Raw genomic sequence first — 18,189 nt, 5'->3', positions numbered from 1 at the left:
AAGCGACGTGAAAGAACGAAGGAGAAGCTACAAAAAGAGCCCTTTGAGACTATTCTGAAGAAGAGAAATGCTGATGTGATGAATGTAGACTTGGAAGTAGAGATACTGAAGAGAGCTAGAATGGAAGTTGATGGCGAGGTAGCAACGCAAGAGGGAAATGAAGGAAACATACAAACAGATGGAGAGAACCCTGGGCTGCAAGGACAACCCGATGAATCAAAATGAAAATAATAGCTTGGAACTGCCAGGGACTAGGGAATGGCCCGACCGTCTGGGGGCTTCTGGTCCTCCAAAAGCAGGAGGACCCCGACATCCTTTTCTTGTCTGAAACCAAAATGGATGAGAGGATAATGGGAAATTCAAGTGGATGCTGGGAATGAGCAATATGGTGGTAAGAGACCTTGAAGGGAAAAGTGGAGGACTAGCTTTGTTTTGGAAGAAAGAAATAAGGTTGGAGTTGCATAACTACTAGAGATATCATATTGATGTAGAAGTGATAGAAAAAGATGGTTTCAAATGGCGCTTCACATGTATTTATGGGGAACCATCTACTGATAGAAGGAAAGTAACTTGGAGGCTCATGCGCATTGTTAAGCAACAATTGAACCTTCCATGGTTATGTGCAGGAGATTTCAATGAAATATTGTTTAACCATGAGAAGAAGGAAGGGCCAGCTAGAGCACAAAGTCAAATGGAGGGATTCCGAATGGCTCTTGCTGATTGTGGCCTTAAGGATTTAGGCTATGTAGGAGATAAGTACACCTAGCGCAATCAGAGTTGGGAGGCTAGCCTACATAAAGGAGAGGCTAGACAGAGTGGTAGGTTCGAGAAGTTGGTGTACAAGGTTCCCACACTTTAAAGTGGTGAATGGCGACCCGCGCCATTCAGATCATAGCCCCGTGATTATCCACATAGACGGATCCATTGGGGCACAAAGGTTCAAGAAAAGAGCACATAATTTCAGATTCGAGGCAAGATGGCTACAAGAGGAATATTGTGAGGCCATTGTAAAGAATGCCTGGGCCACAACAAGGCTGAGAGGGGACACTACTACTCAAGGTATGCTGAGCAAGGTTGCGGGTGACTTGAAAAACTGGGATGTCAATGTGTTGGGAGATCTTCAGAAAAGAATAATTTTTTTTAAAGGAAGACTTGGAAGAAGTGAGAAGGGGCGACATCAGCCAAGACCAAGTTTCAACAAAACAATTTCTTCGAGAGAAACTGGACCACCTTGAACACCAGTAGGATACTCACTAGTGACAACGAGCCCACGTAAAGTGGCTACAATCTGGGGACAAAAGTACGTTGTTTTTCCATGCCTTTGCCTCTGAAAGGAAAATGAGAAACACAATTAAAAAATTATAGAGGGATGATGGAAGCTGCCAGAAGGGGAAGATGCACTAAAGGAACATATTGCAAACTACTTTTCGAACATTTTCTCCACCACGGTGACAGGGAGCAACAACGAGGAAGTTATGCATGTTGTACAACTGAGGGTGACTGAGAGCATGAACAATGTTTTGTGTGCCGAGTACACTGAAGAAGAGGTTAAAGCAGCACTAAATTGTATGGGTGATCTTAAGGCCCCGGGTCCCGATGGAATGCCTGCTATTTTTTCAAAAAGTTTTGGAAAATTGTCGGAGAACAAGTGGTCAAGGAAGTGCTTCATATTCCGAGGGGAGGAAACATGCCAAAGGGATGGAATGATACACTTATTGTGCTAATCCTGAAAAATAACAATCCAATGAAGATTAATGATATGAGACCAATAAGCCTATGTAATGTGGTATACAAGCTCCTCTCTAAGGTAATAACGAATAGGCTCAAAATAGTTCTTCCTGATATAATCTTGCCTAACCAGAGGGCCTTCGTGCCTGGTCACCTCATTTATGATAATACTCTTCTGGCATATGAACTAACACACTTCTTGCAGAGGGAAAGAAATGGCTCAGTGGGTTATGCAGCAATAAAACTAGACATGAGCAAGGCATACGATCGTGTCGAGTGGACCTTCTTAAGGGAGATGATGCATAGACTGGGTTTCGATGAAGGGTGGATGAATTTGATAATGAAGTGCATTTCCACCGTCAAATACAAGATTAAAGTGAATGGGGTAACCGAAACAATCACACCCCAAAGGGGGCTTCGTCAAGGGGATTCATTTTCCCCATATCTATTTCTACTTTGTGCGGAAGGGTTGTCAGCCATGATGCACAATACTGAAAGGAGAGGATTAATTAGAGGAATTTGAAGGAAATATACCCTAGATGCAATAATAAAGTTGTTATTTTATATTTCCCTATTCATGATAAAAGTTTATTATTCATGCTGGAACTGTATTGATCGGAAACCTAAATACATGTGTGAATACATAAACAAATACCATGTCCCTACTAAACCTCTACTAGACTAGCTCGTTGATCAAAGATGGTTAAGGTTTCCTAACCATAGACATGTGTTGTCATTTGATAATGGGATCACATCATTAGGAGAATGATGTGATGGACAAGACCCATCTGTTAGCTTAGCATAATGACCGTTCAGTTTATTGCTATTGCTTTCTTCATGTCAAATACATATTCCTTCAACTATGAGATTATGCAACTCCCGGATACCGGAGGAATACCTTGTGTGCTATCAAACATCACAACACAACTAGGTTATCATAAATATGCTCTACCGGTATCTTCGAAGGTATTTGTTGAGTTGGCATAGATCGAGATTAGGATTTATCACTCCGAGTATCGAAGAGGTATCTTTGGGCCGTCTCGGTAATACACATCATAAGCTTGCAAGCAAATGACTAAGGAGTTAGTCACGAGGTGATGTATTACAGAACGAGTAAAGAGACTTGCCGGTAACGAGATTAAACTAGGTATAGAGATACCGACGATCGAATCTCGGAGAAGTAACATACAGATGGACAAAGGGAATTACGTATATTGTCATAACGGTTCGACCTTTAAATATCTTCATAGAATATGTAGGATCCAATATGGGCATCCAGGTTCTGCTATTGGTTATTGACTGGAGAGGTGTCTCGGTCATGTCTACATAGTTCTCGAACCCGTAGGGTCCGCACTCTTAACGTTCGCTGACGATATAGTGTTATATGAGTTATATGTTTTGGTGACCAAATGTTGTTCAGAGTCCCGGATGAGATCACGGACATGATGAGGAGTCCCGAAATGGCCGGTAGATAAATATTGATATATAGGACGATGGTATTTGGGCACCGGAAGTGTTTCGGGACGCACTGGGAAGTAGTCGGGTCACCGGAAGGGGTTTCGGGCACCCCCGAGCAAGTTATGGGCCTTATGGGCAAAAGGAGGGGACAGAACAGCCCACAAGGGGGCTGGTGTGCCCCTTCCCTTGGTTGGCCAGCCCTAGGGAAGGAAAAGGGGGAGGGCCAGCCCCTCCTGCCTTTCCCTCTCATGGGAGAAAGGAAGGGGGGGGCACCCTTCCCTGCCTTTCTCCACGCTCCAAATAAGGAAAGGGGGGGTGGGGCTTGGGAGAGACCCCAAGTAGGATTCCCCCCTACTTGGGCGCCCCCCTTTCCTGCTCCTCCCTCCCTCCCACCTATATATATGTGGGAGTGGGGGGGGGCTAGCACAGAACAGAAAATTGCTTAGCCGTGTGCAGCGCCCCCCTCCACCGTTTACACCCTCGGTCATATTTTTGTAGTGCTTAGGCGAAGCCCTGCGGATATAATTTTACCATCACTGTCACCACGCCATCGTGCTGCCGGAAATCATCCACTACCTCGCTGTCTTGCTGGATCAAGAAGGCGCAGATATCACTGAGCTGAACATGTGCTGAACGCGGAGGTGCCGTATGTTCGGTACTCGAACGGTTGTATCATGAAGAAAGTTCGACTACATCAACCGCGTTGTCAAACGCTTCCGCTTACGGTCTACGAGGGTACGTAGACACACTCTCCCCCTCTTTTCTTTGCATCTCCATGGATAGATCATTGCGTGTGTCTAGAAATTTTTTGTTTTCCATGCAACATTCCCCAACAGTGGCATCCGAGCCAGGTCTATGCGTAGATGATATCCACGAGTAGAACACAAAGAGTTGTGAGCAGTGATAGTCATATTGCTTACCACCAACATCTTATTTTGATTTGGCGGTATTGTGGGATGAAGTGGCCCGGACCAACCTTACATGTCCACGCACATGAGACCGGTTCCACTGACAGACATGCAACTAGTTTTGCATAAAGGTGGCTGGCGGGTGTCTATTTCTCCTACTTTGGTTGAATCGAATTTGACTACGGCCAGTCCTTGAAGAAGGTTAAAACAACAAACTTGATGAATCACCGTTGTGGTTTTTGCACAGGACAGACAATTGCTTAGCCGTGTGTGGCGCCCCCTCCACCGTTTACACCCCAGGTCATATTTTGGTAGTGCTTAGGCAAAGCCCTGCGGAGATAACTTCACCATCACCGTCACCACGCCGTCGTGCCGCTGGAACTCATCCACTACCTCGCCGTCTTGCTGGATCAAGAAGGCGCGGACATCATTGAGCTGAACGTGTGCTAAACGTGGAGGTGCCATATGTTCGGTACTCGATCGGTTGGATCGTGAAGAAAGTTCGACTACATCAACCACGTTGTCAAACGCTTCTGCTTACGGTCTACGAGGGTAAGTAGACACACTCTCCCCCTCGTTGCTATGCATCTCCATGGATAGATCATTGCATGTGCGTAGAATTTTTTTGTTTTCCATGCAACGTTCCCCAACAATGGCATCCGAGCCACGTCCATGCTTAGATGATATGCACGAGTAGAAAAAAAAGAGTTGTGGGCGGTGATAGTCATACTTCTTACCACCAATGTCTTATTTTGATTCCGTGGTATTGTGGGATGAAGCGGACCGGACCAACCATACATGTCCACGCACATGAGACCGGTTCCACTGACAGACATGCAACTAGTTTTGCATAAAGATGGCTGGCAGGTCTCTGTTTCTCCTACTTTAGTTGAATCAAATTTGACTATGGTGGTCCTTGAATAAGGTTAAAATAGCAAACTTGATAAATCACCGTTGTGATTTTTGCCGTAGGTAAGAACGGTTTTTGCTAGAAGCCCGTAGCAGCCACGTAAAACTTGCAACAACAAAGTAGAGGACGTCTAACTTGTTTTTGCAGGGCATGTTGTGATGTGATATGTTCAAGATATGATGTGATATATGTTGATGTATGAGATGATCATGTTTTGTAATATCGACAATCGGTAGGAGCCTTAGGGTTGTCTCTTTATTGTATGAAGTGCAAACACCATGCAATTGCTTTACTTTATCACTATGCGTTAGCGATAGTTGTAGAAGCAATAGTTGGTGTGACGACCTCGACGCGACGACGCTATGATAGAGATCAAGGTGTCAAGCCAGTGACAAAGGAGATCATGACAATGCTTTGGAGATGGAGATCAAAAGCACAAGATGATGATGGCCATATCATGTCACATATTTTATGATTGCGTGTGATGTTTATCCTTTATGCATCTTATTTTTCTTAGTACGACGGTAGCATTATAAGATGATCCCTTCACTAAATTTCAAGCTAAAAATGTTCTCCCCAAGTATGCACCATTGGCAAAGTTCGTCGTTTCAAAGCACCACGTGATGATCGGGTGTGATAGACTCTACGTTCACATACAACGGGTGTAAAACATTTTTGCACATGCAGAACACTTGGGTTAAACTTGGCGAGCCTAGCATCTACAGACACGGTCTCAGAACACTAGAGACCGAAAGGTCGAACATGAGTCATATAGTAGATATGATCAACATAGAGATGTTCACCATTGATGACTACCCCATCTCACGTGATGATCGGACATGGGTTAGTTGATTTGGATCATGTATCACTTAAATAACTTGAGGGATGTTTATTTAAGTGGGAGTTCATTAGTAATTTGATTAATTGAACTTAAATTTATCATGAACTTAGTCTTCATAGATTTTGCATATCTATGTTGTAGATCAATAGCTCGTGATATAGCTCCCCTATTTTTGATATGTTCCTAGAGAAAAATAAGTTGAAAGATGATAGTAGCAATGATGCGGATTGGGTCCTTGATCAGAGGATTATCCTCATTGCTGCACAGAAGAATTATGTCCTTGATGCAACGCTAGGTGACAGACCTGTTGCAGGAGCAGATGCACACGTTATGAACGTTTGGCAAGCTCGATATGATGACTACTTGATAGTTTAGTGCGCCATGCTTTACGGCTTAGAACCGGGACTTCAAAAACGTTTTGAATGCCATGGAGCATATGAGATGTTCCAAGAGCTGAAAATTGGTATTTTAGATTCATGCCCGTGTCGAGAGGTATGAGACCTCTGACAAGTACTTTGCCTACAAAATGGAGGAGAATAGCTTAGCCAGTGAGCATGTGCTCAGAATGTCTGAGTACTACAATCACTTGAATCATGTGGGAGTTAATCTTTCAGATAAGATAATGATTGATAGATTCCTCTAGTCACTATCACCAAGCTACTAGAACTTCATGATGAACTATAATATTCAAGGGATGATGAAAACGATTCCCGAGCTCTTCACGATGCTGAAATGGAGGGATTCTGAATGGCTCTTGCTGATTGTGGCCTTAAGGATTTAGGCTATGTTGGAGATAAGTATGTTGATACGTCCATTTTGCATAATGTTTTCTTACTGTTATTTATAATGTTTTTTATCCATAATAATGCTTTTTGGAGTAATTCTAATGCCTTTTCTCTCATAATATGCAAGGTATACACAATGAGGGAGAATTTCCGCAGCTGGAAATCTGGACCTGAAAAAGCTACATCAGGCTACCTATTCTGCACAACTCCAAATAAGCTGAAACTTCATGGAGATTTTTTATGGAATATTTGAGGAATATTGGAGCAAATAACTACCAGAGGGGGCCCACCAAGTGGGCACAACCCACCTGGGCGCGCCCTGGTGGGTTGTGCTCACCCAGGCCCACCTCCGGTGCCCATCTTCTGGTATATACGTCATTTTGACCTAGAAAAAAATAAGGAGAGGACTTTTGGGACGAAGCGCCGCCGCCTCGAGGCGGAACTTGTGCAGGAGCACTTTTGCCCTCCGGCGGAGCGATTCTGCCGGGGGAACTTCCTTCCCAGAGGGGAAAATCATCGTCATCATCATCACCAACAACTCTCCCATCTTGGGGAGGGCAATCTCCATCAACATCTTCAACACCACCATCTCATCTCAAACCCTAGTTTATCTCTTGTGTTCAATCTTGTTACTGGAACTATAGATTGGTGCTTGTGGGTGACTAGTAGTGTTGATTACATATTGTAGTTGACTACTATATGGTTTATTTGGTGGCAGATTATATGTTCAGATTCAATATGCTATTTAATACTCCTCTAATCATGAGCATGTTTATCATTTGTGAGTAGTTACTTTTGTTCTTGAGGTCACGGGAGAAATCATGTCGCAAGTAATCATGTGAACTTGATATGTGTTTGATATTTTGATAGTATGTATGTTGTGATTCCTTTAGTGGTGTGTGAACGTCGACTACATGACACTTCACCATATTTGGGCCTAAGGGAATGCATTGTGGAGCAGCAATTAGATGATGGGTTGCGAGAGTGACAGAAGCTTAAACCCCAGTTTATGCGCTATTCCGTAAGGGACCGATTGGATCCAAAAGTTTAATGCTATGGTTAGAATTTATTTTTAATACTTACCTCATACTTGCGGATGCTTGCGGGAGGGTTAATCATAACTAGGAGGTTTGTTCAAGTAAGAACAACACCTAAGCACCGGTCCACCGACATATCAAATTATCAAAGTAGCGAACACAAATCGAAACAACATGATGGAAGTGACTAGATGAAATTCCCGTGTACCCTCAAGAACGCTTTGCTTATCATAAGAGACCGTTTTGGCCTATACTTTGCCTCAAAAGGATTGGGCTACCTTGCTGCACTTTTTTAACTACTATCGTTACTTGCTCGTTACGAATTATCTTGCTATCAAACTGCTCCGCTACTTACAATTTCAGCACTTGCAGACATTACCTTGCTGAAAACCACTTGTCATTTCCTTCTGCTCCTTGTTGGGTTCGACACTCTTACTTATCAAAAAGAGCTACAATTGATCCCCTATACTTGTGGTCATCAAGGCCATTTTCTGGCGCCATTGCCGGGGAGTGAAGCGCCTTTGGTAAGTGGAATTTGGTAAGGAAACATTTATATAGTGTGCTGAAATTTATTGTCACTTGTTACTATGGAAAACAATCCTTTGAGGGGTTTGTTCAGGGTATCTTCACCTCGTCCAGAACTACAATTAACTACCCCTCAACCTACTGCACCTACTGAAAATATTGAATATGAAATTCCTTCGGGTATGATAGAACAACTGCTAGCTAATCCTTATGCAGGAGATGGAACCGAACATCCCGATATGCACTTGATATATGTAGAACAAATTTGTGGATTGTTCAGGCTTGCAAGTTTACCCGAAGATGAAGTTACGAAGATGGTTTTCCCTTTATCTTTGAAGGGAAAAGCATTGGCATGGTATAGGCTATGCGATGATATTGGATCTTGGAATTGGAATCGGTTGAAATTGGAGTTCCACCAAATTTTTTATCCTATGCATCTAGTTCATCATGATCGGAATTATATATATAATTTTTGGCCTCGTGAAGGAGAAAGTATCGCTCTAGCTTGGGGGAGGCTTAAGTCAATGTTATATTCATGCCCCAATCATGAGCTCTCAAGAGAAATTATTATCCGAAATTTTTATGCTTGGCTTTCTCGTAATGATCAAACCATGCTTGATACTTCTTGTGCTGGTTCTTTTATGAAGAAGACTATTGAATTCCGGTGGGATCTTTTGGAAAGAATTAAACGCAACTCTGAAGATTGGGAACCCGATGAAGGTAAAGAGTTAGGTATTAAACTTAAGTATGATTGTGTTAAATCTTTTATGGATACCGATGCTTTTCAAAAGTTTAGCACTAAATATGGACTTGACTCTGAAATAGTAGCATCCTTTTGTGAATCGTTTTCTACTCATGTTGAACTCCCTAAAGAGAAGTGTTTTAAATATCACCCACCTATTAAAGAAGAAATTAAAGAACCGGTACCAATTAAAGAAGAAACTATACTTTACAATGTTGATCCGGTTGTTCCTTATGCTTTTATTGAGAAACCACCTTTTGAGAGAAACTGGACCACCTTGAACACCAGTAGGATACTCACTAGTGACAACGAGCCCACGTAAAGTGGGTACAGTCTGGGGACAGAAATACGTCGTTTTTCCATGCCTTTGCCTCTGAAAGGAAAATGAGAAACACAATTAAAAAATTACAAAGGGATGATGGAAGCTGCCAGAAGGGGAAGATGCACTGAAGTAACATATTGCAAACTACTTTTCGAACATTTTCTCCACCACGGTGACAGGGAGCAACATCGAGCAAACTATGCATGTTGTACAAGTGAGGGTGACTAAGAGCATGAACAACATTTTGTGTGCCGAGTACAGTGCAGAAGAGGTTAAAGCAGCACTAAATTGTATGGGTGAGCTTAAGGCTCCGGGTCTTGATGGAATGCCTGCTATTTTTTTCAAAAAGTTTTGGCAAATTGTCGGAGAACAAGTGGTCAAGGAAGTGCTTCATATTCTAAGGGGAGGAAACATGCCAGAGGGCTGGAATGATACACTTATTGTGCTAATCCCGAAAATAACAATCCAATGAAGATTAATGATATGAGACCAATAAGCCTATGTAGTGTGGTATACAAGCAGGTCTCTAAGGTAATAACGAATAGGCTCAAAATAGTTCTTCCTGATATAATCTCGCCTAACAAGTGTACCTTCATGCCTGGTCGCCTCATTTCTGATAATACTCTGCCGGCATATAAACTACCACAATTCTTGCAGAGGTAAAGAAATCGCTCAGTGGGTTATGCAATAATAAAACTAGACATGAGCAAGGCATACGATCATGTTGAGTGGACCTTCTTAAGGGAGATCATGCATAGACTGGGTTTCGATGAAGGGTGGATGAATTTGATAATGAAGTGCATTTCCACTGTCAAATACAAGATTAAAGTGAAATGGGATTTAACCGAAACAATCACATCCCAATGGGGGCTTCGTCAAGGGGATTCATTTTCCCCATATCTGTTTCTACTTTGTGCGGAAGGGTTGTCAGCCATGCTACACAATGCTGAAAGCAAAGGATTAATTAGAGGAATTCGAAGGAAATATGTCCTAGATGCAATAATAGAGTTGTTATTTTATATTTCTTTATTCATGATAAAACTTTATTATTCATGCTAGAATTGTATTGATCAGAAACCTACATAAATGCGTGAATACATAAACAAATACCATGTCCCTAGTAAACCTCTACCAGACTAACTCATTGATCAAAGATGGTTAAGGTTTCCTAACCATAGACATGTGTTGTCATTTGATAATGGGATCACATAATTAGGAGAATGATGTGATGGACAAGACCCATCCATTAGCTTAGCATAATGATCGTTCAGTTTATTGCTATTGCTTTCTTCATGTCAAATACATATTCCTTCGACTATGAGATTATGCAACTCCCGGATACCGGAGGAATACCTTGTGTGCTATCAAACGTCACAACGTAACTGGGTGATCATAAAGATGCTCTATAGGTATCTTTGAAGGTATTTCTTGAGTTGGCATAGATCGAGATTAGGATTTGTCACTCCGAGTATCGAAGAGGTATCTCTTGGCTGTCTCGGTAATACACATCATAAGCTTGCAAGAAAATGACTAAGGAGTTAGTCACGAGGTGATGTATTACGGAACGAGTAAAGAGACTTTCTGGTAACGAGATTGAACTAGGTATAGAGATACCGACGATCGAATCTCGGAAAAGTAACATACAGATGGACAAAGGGAATTACGTATGTTGACATAATGGTTCAACCGATAAATATCTTCATAGAATATGTAGGAGCCAATATGGGCATCGAGGTTACGCTATTGGTTATTGACCAGAGAGGTGTCTCGATCATGTCCACATAGTTCTCGAACCCATAGGGTCCGCACGCTTAACGTTCGTTGACGATATAGTGATATATGAGTTATATGTTTTGGTGACCGATTGTTGGTCGGAGTCCCGTATGAGATCACGGACAGGACGAGGAGTCTCGAAATGGTCGATAGATAAATATTCATATATAGGACGATGGTATTTGGGCACCAGATGTGTTTCGGGATGCACGGAAAGTAGTCGGGTCACCGGAAGGGGTTCCAGGCACGCCCCAGCAAGTTATGGGCCTTATGGACCAAAGGAGAGGACAGACTAGCCCACAAGGGGGCTGGTGTGCCCCTTCCCTTCGTTGGCCAGCCCTAGGAAAGGAAAAGGGGGAGGGCTAGCTCCTCCTGCCTTTCCCTCTCATGGGAGAAAGGAAAGGTGGGGGGGGGGGCGCCACCCCTCCCTACCTTTCCCCACGCTCCACATAGGGAGGGGGGGGCTTGGGAGAGACCCCAAGTAGGATTCCCCCTACTTGGGCGCCCCCCTTGGCTGGTCCTCCCTCCCTCCCACTGATCGCTCTCTGACTATAGCACCAGAAAAGCTCTTGTCTGCTAGGACTACGTTGGTATTTCCCCAAAGAGGAAGGGATGATGCAGCACAACGGCAGTAGGTATTTCCCTCAGTGAAGAAACCAAGGTTATCGAACCAGTAGGATAACCAAGCAACACAACATAAACAACACCTGCACACAAATAACAACACCTTGCAACCTGACGTGTTAAAGGGGCTGTCAATCCCTTTCGGGTAACGATGCCAGAAATTTGTAATAGATTGAAATAATAGATCGCAAATAAAATAAAGTGCAGCAAAGTATTTTTCTATTTTTGGTTTAATAGATCAGAATAAAGATGCAAAGGAAAAGTAGATCGCAAGAAAATATATGAGGAAGAAGACCCGGGGGCCATAGATTTCGCCATTGGCTTCTCTTGAGAAAGATAGCAAACGGTGGGTAAACAAATTACTGTTGGCAATTGATAGAATCTCAAATAATTGTGATGATATCCAGGCAATGATCATTACATAGGCATCACGTCCAAGATTAGTAGACTGACTCCTGCCTACATCTACTACTATTACTCCACACATCAACCACTATCCAGCATGCATCTAGTGTATTAAGTTCATGGAAAAATGGAGTAATGCAATAAGAACGATGGCATGATGTAGAGAAGATCCGTTTATCTATTGCGTAGATATAGATCTCATCTATTTATCCTTAATAGCACTGATACATACGTGTTGTTTCCCGTTCTGTCATTGGGATCAAGCATCGTAAGATCGAACCCACTACCGGGCACCTCTTCCCATTGCAAGATAAATAGATCAAGTGGCCAAACAAAACCGAAATATCGGAGAAGAAATACGAGGCTATAAGAGATCATGCATATAAGAGATCAAAAAAACTCAAATAACTTTCATGGATATAAAAAGATATGACTGATCATAAACTCAAAGTTCATCAGATCCCAACAAACACACCGCAAAAAGAGTTACATCATATGGATCTCCAAGAGACCATTGTATTGAGAATTTGGCGAGAGAGAGAAAGCCATCTAGCTACTAAATACGGACCCGAAGGTCTACAAAGAACTACTCACGCATCATCGAGAGGCACCAATGGAGGTGGTGAACCCCATCCGAGATGGTGTCTAGATTGGATCTGGTGGTTCTGGACTCTGCAGCGGCTGGATGAATATTTCATCGACTCCCCTAGGGTTCTGGTATTTTTGGGGAATTTATAGAGCAAAGAGGCGGCCCGGGGGCACCCAAGGTTGGCACAACCCACCAGGGCGTGCCTGGGCCTCCTGGGGCACCCTGGTGGGCTGTCCCCTCCTCAGGACTCCCAGCTGGTGCAACCAGGGCCCATTGCCTTCCTTCTGGCCCATAAAAAATCATCGTGGAGTTTCGTGGCATTTGGACTCCGTCTGATATTGATTTCCTGTGATGTAAAAAACATGGGAAAAACAGCAACTGACACTTGGCACTATGTCAATAGGTTAGTACCAAAAATGATATAAAATGACTATAAAATGATTATAAAACATCCAAGATTGATAATAAAACAGCATGGAACAATAAAAAATTATAGATACATTGGAGACGTATCAACATCCCCAAGCTTAACTCCTACTCGTCCTCGAGTAGGTAAGTGATAAAAACAGAATTTTTGATGTGGAGTGCTGTTTATCATGTCATATCATATTCTTTTCTTTATAGCATGGACATTTGGACTTTTATGTGATTCAAAGCAATAGTCTAGTTTTGACATAATAATTTAGATACTCAAGCATATCAACAAGCAACCATGTCTTTCAAAATATCAATGATAAAATAAGTTATCCCTAGTCCATCATGCTCAAACATTGATCCATTCATGAAACACACTCGAATATTAGCTACACCCAATACTTAGGTACGATCATATTGCCTCTTAGTTCGTGCTTTTGTAAGAGAAGATGGAGACTCAAATTCAAAATAAAAATTGCATAAAGTAAATGAAAGGCCCTTCGCAGAGGGAAGTAGGGATTTGTAGAGGTGCCAGAGCTCAAAGCAAAAAAAATAGAGATAAAAAACATTTTGGGAGGTGTATCCATCCCACCAACGAAAACGACTTAGAGTTCCCAACACTTTCCATGTTAGATATGCCATAGGCGGTTCCCAAACAGAAAATAAAGTTTATTCCTTTATCCACCATTCTTTCAGTTTCCATGGCTAACCGTATCCACAGGTGCCCTCCATACCAACACTTTCCAAGGAATTTATTATTTGACAACATAAAGTAAATTCAATTTTGCATTTCGGGACCGGGCGTCCCTAAAACCTTTGCCTTACTCTCGTGCAATGACAAGTGAATAAACAGTCATCGTGAGAATAGCACATCCAGCATGGAAAATATTAGCCACCCGTTACCGTTCCACGAGCGAAACAAACACAAAAAAGAGAAGTTCATTTTGAAAATTAGAGATGGCACATGCAAATTTGCTTAGAATGGCAAAAGAATACCTCATATAGGTAGATATAGCGGACTCGTGTGGCAAAACTAGTTTAAGGGATTTTGGATGCACAAGTAGAGGTCATACTTAGTGCAAAATGAAGGCTAGCAAAAAGATTGAGAAGCGACCAACCAAGAAATGAATAATCTCATAAGCAAGCATTACGCATAATTAACACCAAATAATGCACCACAAGTAGGATATAATATCATTGCATGATTATTGACTTTTGTGCATGCATAGGGAATCACAAACCTTAACACCAATATTCTTACTAGAACACAATTACTCATCAACATAACTCACATATCACATCATCACATCATCAAGTTTATTTTGTCCAATGATATTCATGACATTTTTTTCTTTATCCTTCTTGGATATCTATCACTTTAGGACTAATTTTCATGTGTTGCTTTTCATAAGCTCAAACAAATATAAGTGAAGATCATGAGCATAACAAATTTTCTTTCTCTCAAAATAATTTAAGTGAATCAAGAGAGAATTTCTTCAAAATTTTACTAACTCTCAAATAAATCTAAGTGAAGCAAGAGAGCATTTCTTCAAAAATACTAAGCACACCATGGTCAAAAAGATATAAGTGAAGCACTAGAGCAAGTCCTGGCTCATAAAAGATTTAAGTGAAGCATAGAGAGCAAATCTAACAAGTCATGATATAATTTTGGCTCTCTCAAATAGGTGTGTCCAGAAAGGATTGATGACTTAAAACACAAAATGAAACAAGAAAAGAAACATATCATATAATACGCTCCAAGCAAAACACATATCATGTGACGAATAAAAATATAGCCTCGAGTAAAATACCGATAGTTGTTAGAAGAAAGAGGGGATGGCACTCGGGGGCATCACCAAGCTTAGTTGGTTGCTCATTCTTGAATAATAGCTTGGGATGCCGGGGCATCCCCAAGCTTAGGCTCTTCTATCCTTCTTTCATCCATCGTAAGATAACCCAAAACTTGAAAACTTCAATCACACAAAACTCAATAAAACCTTCGTGAGATCCGTTAGTGTAAGAAAAATAAATCACTACTATAAGTGCTGTATCAAACCAATTCTTATTTTTTTTGTATTATATCTACCGTATTCCAACTTTTTATGGCAAAAAATCATTAAGGAAAACCATAGAGCCATCAAAATAAGCACACAACACAAAGAAAACAGAAATGTGTCAAAACAGAACAGTCTGTAGCAATCTGATTTGTTCGAGTACTTCTGGAAGTCCAAAAATTCGGAAAAACTATGAAATCCTGGGTAATTTGTATATTAATCTTTTGCAAAAAGAATCGACATTTTATCTCGTTCTAGTAAGTTTTAACAATTGTTTTCGTGAGCACAAAGTTTCTGTCTTTTTCAGCAAGATCAAACAACTATCACCCTATTGGTTCTACTTTGCACAAACACTAATTAAAACACAAAAAATCATATCAGTAGCATAATTGTGTAATTAAACACACAAGAACATAAAGCAAAATACAAAAATAAAATTTTATTCATTGGGTTGCCTCCCAACAAGTGCTATAGTTTTACGCCCTTAGCTAGGCATAAGGCAAGGATCTATGTTTTGTCATCTTTGGTTCGAGATCCATAAGATGCCCTCATGATTGATTCATAAGGTGGCCTGATTTTTGTTCTAGGAAAGTGTTCCATACCTTTCCTCAAAGGAAATTGGAACTTAATATTGCCTTCTTTCATATCAATCACATCATCGATAGTGCATAAAAACGGTCTACCAAGAATAATTGGACAAGACGAATTGCAATCAATATCAAGAACAATAAAATCTATGGGCACATAATTCCTATTTGCAAGAATAAGAACATCATTAATTCTTCCCATAGGCTTTTTAATAGTAGAATCCGCCAAGTGCAAATTCAAAGAGCATTCTTCAAGATTAGTAAGACCAAGCACATCACATAAAGATTTCGGAATTGTAGAAACACTAGCACTCAAGTCACACAAAACAAAACACTCATAAATTTTAATCTTGACTTTGATAGTAGGTTCCCACTCATCATGCATTTTTCTAGGAATTGAAACTTCTAATTCCAAATTTTCTTCCAAAGCTTTCATCATAGCATCAACAATATGTTTAGTAAAAGCTTTATTTTGTTCATAAGCATTGGGTGAATTTAGCATGGATTGCAAAAAAGAAATACAATAAATCAAAGAGCAAATATCATAATTAAAGTCTTTGTAATCCAAAAGAGTGGGTGCATCTCTAACGAAAGTTTTGACCTCTCCAAACCCACTTTTATCACTTTTCTCAACAAGATTTTCACCCTCCGAATTATTGGGACGCCTTCTACCTAAAGTTGACCCTTCTCCAGTCCCTTTTTCATCAATCTTATCTATACTAAACAAGGAATCAATAGAACAAACACCAATCATTTTAAGATCTTCATCACTTTTGCAAGAATAATCACTAGAAAAAGCTTTCTCTATAAATTCACTTTTAGCTCCAAGCATAGAAGTTCCTTTCTTACTTTCATCCATAGAAACATAAAGAGCTTTAATTGATTCATCAACTTTAGGCACAAAAATTTTCAACTTGAGATTTTCCACATCATGAGCAATTCTATCAACACTTCTAGACAAATCACAATCTTATTCAACTTTTCTTCTATGGAAGTGTTGAAAACTTTTTGCGTGTTGATAAATACTTTAATATTATTCTCAAGATCAGAGGCATTCCTATTATTATTATTATAAGATTGATTTCCATAGGAATTACCATAATTATTAGAGGAATTACTAGGAAAAGGCCTATGATTAAAATTTCCTCTATAAGCATTGTTGTTGAAATTATTGCGAGAAATATAATTCACATCAATGGCATCACTATTTTGCTCAATCAAAGTAGACAAAGGCATATCATTAAAATCAACAGCAGCACTTTTACTAGCAACCAATTTCATAAGAGCATCAACTTTAGCACTCAAAGAAGAAATTTCTTCAACCAAATTAACTTTTTTACTAGTAGGAGCCCTTTTGGTATGCCATTGTGAATAATTTGCCATGATATTATCAAGCAATTTGGTGGCTTCACCCAAAGTAATTTCCATAAAAGTTCCACCCGCGGCAGAATCTAAAAGATTACGAGAAACAAAATTCAACCCCGCATAAAAGTTTTGTATGATCATCCAAAGATTTAACCCATGAGTTGGGCAATTCCTTAGCATCATTTTCCAAGATTGTGAAACATGCTCATGTTCTTGAAATTCATGATCTGTGTTCTAAGGGAAATAATTTTTGCGGGAGGAAAATACTTAGTGATAAAAGCATCTTTACACTTATTCCAAGAATCGATACTATTATGAGGCAAAGAAGAGAACCAAATTTTTGCAGAATCACGCAAAGAAAACGGAAATAATTTCATCTTGAACACATCATTGTCCACATCTTTTTCTTTTGCATATCGCATAATTCCATGAAGGTATTAAGATGGGACGCGGCATCCTCATTAGGAGTACCGGAAATTTTGTCTTTCATCACAAGATTCAGCAAAGCTGTATTTATATCACAAGTCTCCGCACTAGTGGCGGGAGGAGCAAGCGGAGTGCCAATAAAATCATTGTTGTTGGTGTTTGAGAAATCACATAACTTGGTGTTCTCTTGAGTCATGATGACTACACAACAATATTGCACTAAAAAGAAGATCCGACAAGAAAACGACTAATGGAAAAAAGAGAGGCGAAGAAAACGGCAAATTTTTGTGAAGTGGGGGAGAGGAAAACGAGAGGCAAATGGAAAATAATGTAAATTGCGAGGAGATGAGATTTGTGATTAAGAACCTAGTTATGTTGAAGATCCTCCCCGGCAACGGCGCCAGAAATTCCTTTTGATCGCTCTCTGACTATAGCGCCAGAAAAGCTCCTGTCTACTAGGACTACGTTGGTATTTCCCCAAAGAGGAAGGGATGATGCAGCACAACGACGATAGGTATTTCCCTCAGTGAAGAAACCAAGGTTATCGAACCAGTAGGAGAACCAAGCAAAACAACATAAACAACACCCACACACAAATAACAACACCTCGCAACCCGACGTGTTAAAGGGGTGTCAATCCCTTTCGGGTAACGATGCCAGAAATCTGTAATAGATTGAAATAATAGATCGCAAATA

At 40.7% G+C, this 18,189-nt stretch overlaps 1 pseudogene; it reads left to right on the top strand.

Annotated features, from left to right (window-relative positions):
- The first annotated feature begins 221 nt into the window (after positions 1–221).
- The window catches only part of LOC147977312 (uncharacterized), a 41,474-nt pseudogene continuing 23,506 nt past the window's right edge, over positions 222–18,189 (top strand).

This window comes from Triticum urartu, chromosome 4A, assembly GCF_056163025.1.
Source record: "Triticum urartu cultivar PI428250 chromosome 4A, HENAU_Tu73, whole genome shotgun sequence".
NCBI lineage: Eukaryota > Viridiplantae > Streptophyta > Magnoliopsida > Poales > Poaceae > Triticum > Triticum urartu.
This window is presented reverse-complemented; position numbering and strand designations above follow the sequence as displayed.